Source organism: Bombus pascuorum, chromosome 9, assembly GCF_905332965.1.
Source record: "Bombus pascuorum chromosome 9, iyBomPasc1.1, whole genome shotgun sequence".
NCBI classification, from domain to species: domain Eukaryota; kingdom Metazoa; phylum Arthropoda; class Insecta; order Hymenoptera; family Apidae; genus Bombus; species Bombus pascuorum.
The window spans coordinates 1,558,523-1,566,264 of NC_083496.1; positions in this window are offsets into that span (position 1 = coordinate 1,558,523).

Below are 7,742 nucleotides of genomic sequence, written 5' to 3' on the forward strand. Positions count from 1 at the left end.
ACCCAATCATCGGATAATCAATGTGGTCTTCCGCGTAAAAAGCCAGTGATTAACGTAGTGCCATCATTAACACAGGCGCGTTAAATTTTGCTACCACGACACAGTGGAATCCACTGTTACTTACGCCATTGCTTTCAGCCCTGTTGTGCAATAGGCTTTTTGGACAATACGACGCAATAAAATCTGCCATTATATCTGGTTCACACTTGAAATTTAAATGTCAAGATATGCAGTAACAAAGTAGCAAAATTTAATAGCTTTATTGTTAGAGCTTCAGTCACATCATCCATAAAAATAAACTACATACATACAATGCTCAACGTATATTTAACACTTAATTGCTAGAGTGCGATTAAAAATATAATATTGCTAGATAATACAATTAGAAATATGTTAATTGTTTACTGTGGCTCCTAATAAAATATTTAAATGTGAAATTGTACGTTACCTTACACAATTAAACATTTTTCAAATATCTAGCAGAATAATGTTCGTAATATAGTTAAGGGTTGAAAGATAGTTCTATCATTATACGAGGAAAAGTAAATAAAATTTACGGTGAAAGATTATTTAGAAAAACATTGCAGCAGTCGAAGAACCAGCGTCCAGGATGATCACACAGGTATCTTGAACCAGAATCGTTTCTTAAATTTTCCAGGAGGTTTGCGATGAAGAGGCGCAAGCGGACGAAACGTCAGACCGAGATGATGCCACCCTCGATCAGGCACCCTCCATTCATTCGTCCCTCGAAACTAGTATGCCATCCCTAGCCGACGTTTCCCTGCAAACAGGACAAAGTCTGCTAGCAAACATCGTCGAGAAACCACAACAACTGACCAAACAAACGTCAACAAATAAAATGCCAGTTTCAACAGAATGTCATTCTTTGACCACGCAAACCATGGACACAGCACACCCTAACATCGAAAACATTCAGACCCAAGAAACGATAAAGATTCTAAAAACCACAGAAGGTGATCACGATGTGATCGAGATAGCCACGAAGAACGTACCTTCCGCTTCCGCTCAGGAAATCGATCAGGAACATGCCGAAGCGACAGCAGAGGACATCGTCGTTGATATGAAATATCAAGATCCTACGAACACTGACAATACCACCAGTGAGTTAAACATCGTTCACGCTGCTCCGCAATCGTTCGAAACTGTCCTGGTCGAACCAGACGACGTGACCACCGAAGTGGTGGTAGACGAAGATGGTTCGAAGAGAATAATAGTAAGAAAATTAAGACGAACCACGATGACCAGTAGACAAACCACTCAACAACACTTGTCATCCACGTCCACGGCGATTGGAGACGCGCCATCCGTGGTGCAAGCTTTCTCAGAGGCCACGTTGAAGGATCAACAGGTCACGGTGACTACTACGAAGCCAGATGGTACGATAGAAACCACGACGAAACAGATCCATGGCGGAAAAGTAACTACTGGCACTCCTTATAAGGATGTAAAAGTGGAGGAATACGAATTAGTGCCACAGTATACGCACATGGTGACCCAAGGTCACGTTCGAGACATCAGTCCACAACCTTTCGAGGAGGGACTGCTGATGGAAAGTGGAGAATATCGGGCGCAAACGTCGAGCGTGCACGCTGTGGTACAGCAAGTTACTCGAAGAGTGATTAGAAAGACTAGGAGGATTATTAGGAAAGTTACGATCGTGGATGGTAAAGAGACTGCTACCGAGGAGATCATAGAAGAGCCCGAAGAAGTGGAGATCGATGAGAAGAATATTCCGCATATTAGCATCAACGTTATTAAACAAGAGGAACAGAGACAGTTTCGAAGTGATGCAGCAACAGGTGAAGAGAAGACACCAGAACGCGTTTTAGTTGAAGAAATCACCGATAAAGAAGAGAAAGATTTGAAAGTAGAAAAGATCGAAACCGACGACACACCGATGCAAGGACCGTTCTTTGGAGCATTTGCTAAAGACATGCACCCCAGCACGGGATATATAGAAGCAGAACCATTGGAAGAAAAGCCATTAATTGGTATCAAAAAAGATATTCCAGTAACCGAGAAGAAGGAAGAAAAAGTCGTAGACGTAGCTATTCCAAGAGAAAAGACTTTGGAGAGTCAAGTGGAACCTTCGATAGTGGATATTCGAAGGGAACAATCTCCACGAACTCCTGAAGAATCTTTATCACAAATTCATCTTGATGACAAGAGCTCAAAATTGGAATTCGTTGGAAAGAAACCTGAACCAGTGGACAAGTACGAGCAGGAGCATTTCCTGGTCGAGGTAAAAGACAAAAAGTTGCTTCCGTCCGCCAGCCAGGCGTTCATCGATGCTGAAGTATCTGCTGTATTGCAGAGTCCAATCGGAGAGATCAAGATACACGAGACACAGGTACAGCAAGAGTTAGCGAAGTCTTCGATCGAGTCGATCGTATCGGACGACATCACTAAAGCGACCTGTAAGTCTGTCGATGCACCAGTAAGCAGAGAAACACCCGGTATCGAGCTAGAAGGTCGCACGGTAGATGTAGAAAAGCACGATGACACTATAGGCACCGTAGATGTACTAGAGGAAAAGCCATCGATCGAAACGGCGACGACAGGAGCACCAGAATCGTCGCTAGAATTTGCATCAACGGAACTACAAAAGATAGTTGACGTTTCAGAAGTGCAACCTACACAGATCGAAGGGGCAGTTTCGACGATTCCATCGACGGAGTGCGAGAGGCACGACGAACCGGAAGTTTTACCTATACACGTGAAACAGCAGATAGTGAAGAACTCGTTCATTCCGGAGATCGATTATTCGGTCGACGACTACATGGACGAAGCACTGAAACCGGAATACAAACCGATCTTCCATAAAGTGGAGATATCTCTGGCTGTGAAGAAGGACGGTGAAGAGATGCAGTCTACGGTGGAGGTGAAGAGTCAGGCTGAACCGGAAGCAGCTCCTCATCGTATGGTGAAAGAAGACGTCAACATCAGTTTACCTGCAGACAAGGAGAGCAAATTAGTTATTCACGACAAGATTGTACAAACTTCTCCACCGATTGCTGAGCCTACGATTGTCAAATTGGACAAGTATGTCGGTCTCTCAGAAAGAACAATGATTACCTCGGATAAGTTTACTATTACATCAGAGAAAGAGGAAACTGACAGGTCTATTATCTATTCGGAAAAGGAAGGAACTTCCGACAATGTGGTTACGTCAGAGAAAGAAGACGAGTACCAGACTGAACCTGCGATAGAACTTGAAGAAGAAAAATTTGTACCGTTGATTGAGAAGATCGGAGAGGAAGCTAAGTCACCTATGTCGTCCATGGAGACGAGATCGAGCGCTTCTCTGGTATCCAATATTGCAGAGTCTATAGAAATCGACGTCGCATTATCTGATTCTTCGAAACATATCAGCGAAGCGCCACAGCCTGATATCACGAAGATGTTCGAATCCAAGGAGCTAAAGATGTTGCCGAAAGACGAAACATCGGAAGGGGAAGACGGTTATGAGGCGGACAGAACGATGATATCGACGACAACACCGGATGACGAGAGTATGATGAAGATGAAAAAGAAGAAGAAGAGGAAGCAGAGAATACGAAGCTTCAAGGACGAAGAGCAAACGGAATTCCCAGAGACTAGCTCTGATGATGAAGAATTCACGGATGATTTGACGCCGATGGAGAGCGAGTATGCGAAAGCTACGAAGAAGAAAAAGAAGAAAAAGAAGCGTGCAGATGTTGACGTAGGTAAAGACAAAGCTCCAGCCGTCACATCGAACGAGGCAGACACACAGACTGTTCCTCAAGCGTCCAACGTTTCTGTTGCTACATCGCCAAAGCAAAAAGAGATATCAGAAATTTATATTCAAACCTCGCCTCATTTATTAGAGGAGACCAAGACACCAGAAATCGTAAAAGTTCACGAAGAAGCGCAAACTTCTTCAATTTCGCTCGAAGATTCGGAAAAGATTGAAACACCAAAAGTGGCGGAGATTCACGCAGAGATGCAAACGTCTCCGCTGTCTGTTTTGGACTTTAGCATGCAAACTATACCAGAAAAGGAACCTGAAAAATCAATTACGCAACACTCTGAAATGCAAACGTCTCCGTTACCCGCTTCAGATTTTGGCGCTCAGGCTGTTACCGAAGAGCCACCTCAGATAGAAGAAACGAGCACTCAAACGATAGAAACTCCTGAGAAGAGAATGGAAGAGTATGCTGTTCAAACTAGTCCGATCGAAGATACCACAGAAGCCACCGTTCCAATCGAAACTGTAGAAATTCAGGTTCAAACCGTAGCAACGGATGTAGTCTCTATCGAGGCACAAACGTCGCCAACTGCGCCGTCAATGGAGATGGAGACACAAACAGCAGACAAAATAGTTGTCGCTGTCGAACAGCAGACCACTCCACCGCCAATTGAAGAGAAGATCTCAGCTGGAATAGCTACTCAAACTGTGACTCCTGAAGCACCAAAGACCATAGAAACAGAAGCACAAACTAGCAAGCCAACCAGTCCAGAAATAGTTACGTTGGACTTCAATATCCAAGCGGATTTGATAGAGCATCCTTCCGTCGAGATAATGGAAACGCAAACGACCCCAGCAGAGAGTCCGCGGCAGGCAGACACTCAAGAAACTGAATCACAGACGATATTGGCCGAGCCAACTCAAGAAATCATGATACAGACCAGTCCAGTTACATTTTCCCCTGAAAAAGTCGAGGTTTGCGAACTGTCTTCTCAGACCAGTTTAGAAGAGAAGAAACAATCGATGGATGAACAGTCTCAGACTGTCACACCGGAAAAGATAAAGACGTTGGACACCTCGGTACAAATAAAGACGTGCGAATTGATGGCACAAGTTGAGGAAAGTGTACAAATCATTCCCGAAACTCGTGAAGATGGCGCGCAAACGAGCGTCGAAGAAGAGAAACCGTTGTTGGTGACGGCTTCACAGCAAACACACGATGTGTTACTAGTACCTCGAGAAGAAACGGAAGTGGTTAAAGACGAAGAAGGCAATGTGATAGAGGCCACGATAGACGTGGTAGATGCAGAGGTAAAGATGCCTCTAAAACTTACAGAAATTCCAGTAGCACCTGATGTACAAGTACAAGAATACAAAGAATACCTGGATACGAAGATTGAAGAAGTAACAGAACCAGAACCTGTTATGAAAGAAACTATTCAAGAGGAATTCAAGGACGAACAGAGTCTCTCTGAAAAGATAGAGAAATCAGAAATTGAGGAATCGGTAGCACCTTCGAAAGAAGACACCGAAACTACGGATGCTGAATTTAAAATCCGTTTGCAGGCAACCATAGAATTCCCAACTAGCGACACTACTACCGATACTGCGAGTAAATTCACTGATAGTTCGCAAGATACGACTATTACAGAGGATCTAAGCTCTGCAGGAAAGATAGACAACAGCGTTAGCAGGAGGCAGAAACGGAAGAGGAGACACAAGACCAACGAAACGTCCGCAACGACTGAAAAGGATCTAGAATCCATATTTGGACAATCTGTAGAATCGCGAGATGTGCCTCTAAGATTGTCTTATTCCGATGTTACCAAGAGAAACATGGGTAAAGAAAAGTCTGCCTCTGGCGAACCTGGTTTCTTCGAAAGAGGCTTTGACGAAGATGATACTAAAATTGTCCCGGACGAAAAGGTAGATAAAGAAAGTATACAAAGCACATCATTGACAATGATCGAACCAACAGCAATTAAAGACGCGCAAGATGTATGGACGGTAGTCAAAGATGAAGCAGAAGGTCAACAAGCGCCAATTGTTCCACACATGCCTTCACCTGAACCAATGGACACGACCGAAGAACCATTTTCTCCTGTAGAATCAGTAGAAATTTTGCAGGAAGATGACCGGCCACGAATCAAAACTTACGCGGATATCATCAGTGAATCTTCGAAAACACCAGGAAGGGATCAACCTTCGTGGGAACTGTCCCATCACGCGATACCACAGAAGGGCGCGAGTTCGAAAGCTTTCTTGTTAGCTGAAACAGCAGAATATGAACCTCAACATCAGATCAGTCAGAGCAATCAAACAACCAGAGCGATCTCTGATCGAATGCAGAGCCTTCGAAACGCTAAACAACCGAGTCATCTAGGAAACATTCTTCATATAGCTCATCTGGACAAAGTGGCAAATGAGAAACTAGCTGAAGAACGAGCTGCAGACGTGAGGAAGGAACTGTCTCACTTGAGGGACGCTGCTCAAGAGAAAGACGCGATCGCCGTTGAAGAAACTCTGGTTGTCATCGTAGATACGATTTCCACTTGGTTGGAGACCATCGAATACAGAATTTTCTTGAGCAAAGAGTGTCCTACTGGTCCCTCTCACGATGATAAAACTTACGTTGAACTGAAGGACGAAGTGGAAAATGTGGAAGAGAATATTCAGGAGCTTAATAATATTTGGGAATTAGTGCAGACCAGTTATCCAGGGGAAGATAGGAAAAACTTGCAGGAATGTTTGAATGCTCTCATGACTCAGGTTAAAATGATCGAAAACGCGACCGATGATGGAGAGGAACAACTTACGAGTGAGCTCGCTAGGTGGGATGAATTTGTAAATGGAGTGAACAATATGTACAGGTGAGATGTTTATTTGAAGTTAATAGTACCTTTTCTCCTTTTTAATTTTTATCCAAAGTTTAAAGTTCTTCTATTTTCTTTTTCTTTTATTTTAATAGATTAATCGAGGAACAACGAAAACTGCTGAACGAAATCATTGAGCTCGAAGCATCCACAAAATGGAAACTAGAGGAGCTGGACAAACTGGAAAATATGAACCGGTGTCACATGTGGAAGACCGCAACATTACTTACCACTTCACACGAACTACTACGCGATTATCCTGGAAAACATATTCCAGAAGAGACCTATGCGGCTCACGAGATGACCAAAATAATCGAGCATGGAATATGCATCGAACGTGAACGTCTACTCCAATTATTAGCCTTAGCCGAAGAGTACGAACAAACTCTTCGAGAATTCGCTCAGATCACCGAAATCGCGGAGAATCTATTAGAGAGTCCTATCTCGGTGATAAGTTTAGAACATTTACAAGAAGAGATGCAAAAGCACAGGAAGTTCTTCGTGAATCTAAACCATTGTCGAGCAATTCTGGAGTCGCTGGAAGGAAATTTGGACCCAGAAACCAGAACTAAATATTCAGATCTTCACGAAGAACTGCATAGCAGAGCTATATCGTTGTTAGATCAGGCTGCGTCTAGAGCTCAGCAAATGGCTCTGGCTGCGTCTAGGTGGATTCTTCTGGAACAAGGGGTAAAAGAGGAGAGAGGATGGCTCCAAGTTGCTCATCAACGAGTTCCTGATCTCCAGACTGTGACGTCTTCTGATTATGACCAATACATCTCCTTATATCAGGTAAATTAATATTTTCTTTTTAACGAATCAAGATATAAATAATATCACGTATTTTAGTTTAGTCTTGCATGAATTAATTTGAGCTACTTTTTACATAATGGTATCGGATATTGGATATTTAGCGTGTATTGATTTTCACTGAGGGAAGAGGATACGACGAATACATACGTACTTGATTTTTTTCTAGTCTCTGGCGATGGACGTTGCGACACACCACGCTCGGCTTATTCAGCTTCTGAACGTGGCACGCAATCTTCAAGAATTGGTGAACATCGAAGATCCCGAAGATCGTTATGGCGAAGCCTTAGACGTTATCGTGAAGCTTCAGGATAACGTAGAGTCGTCGT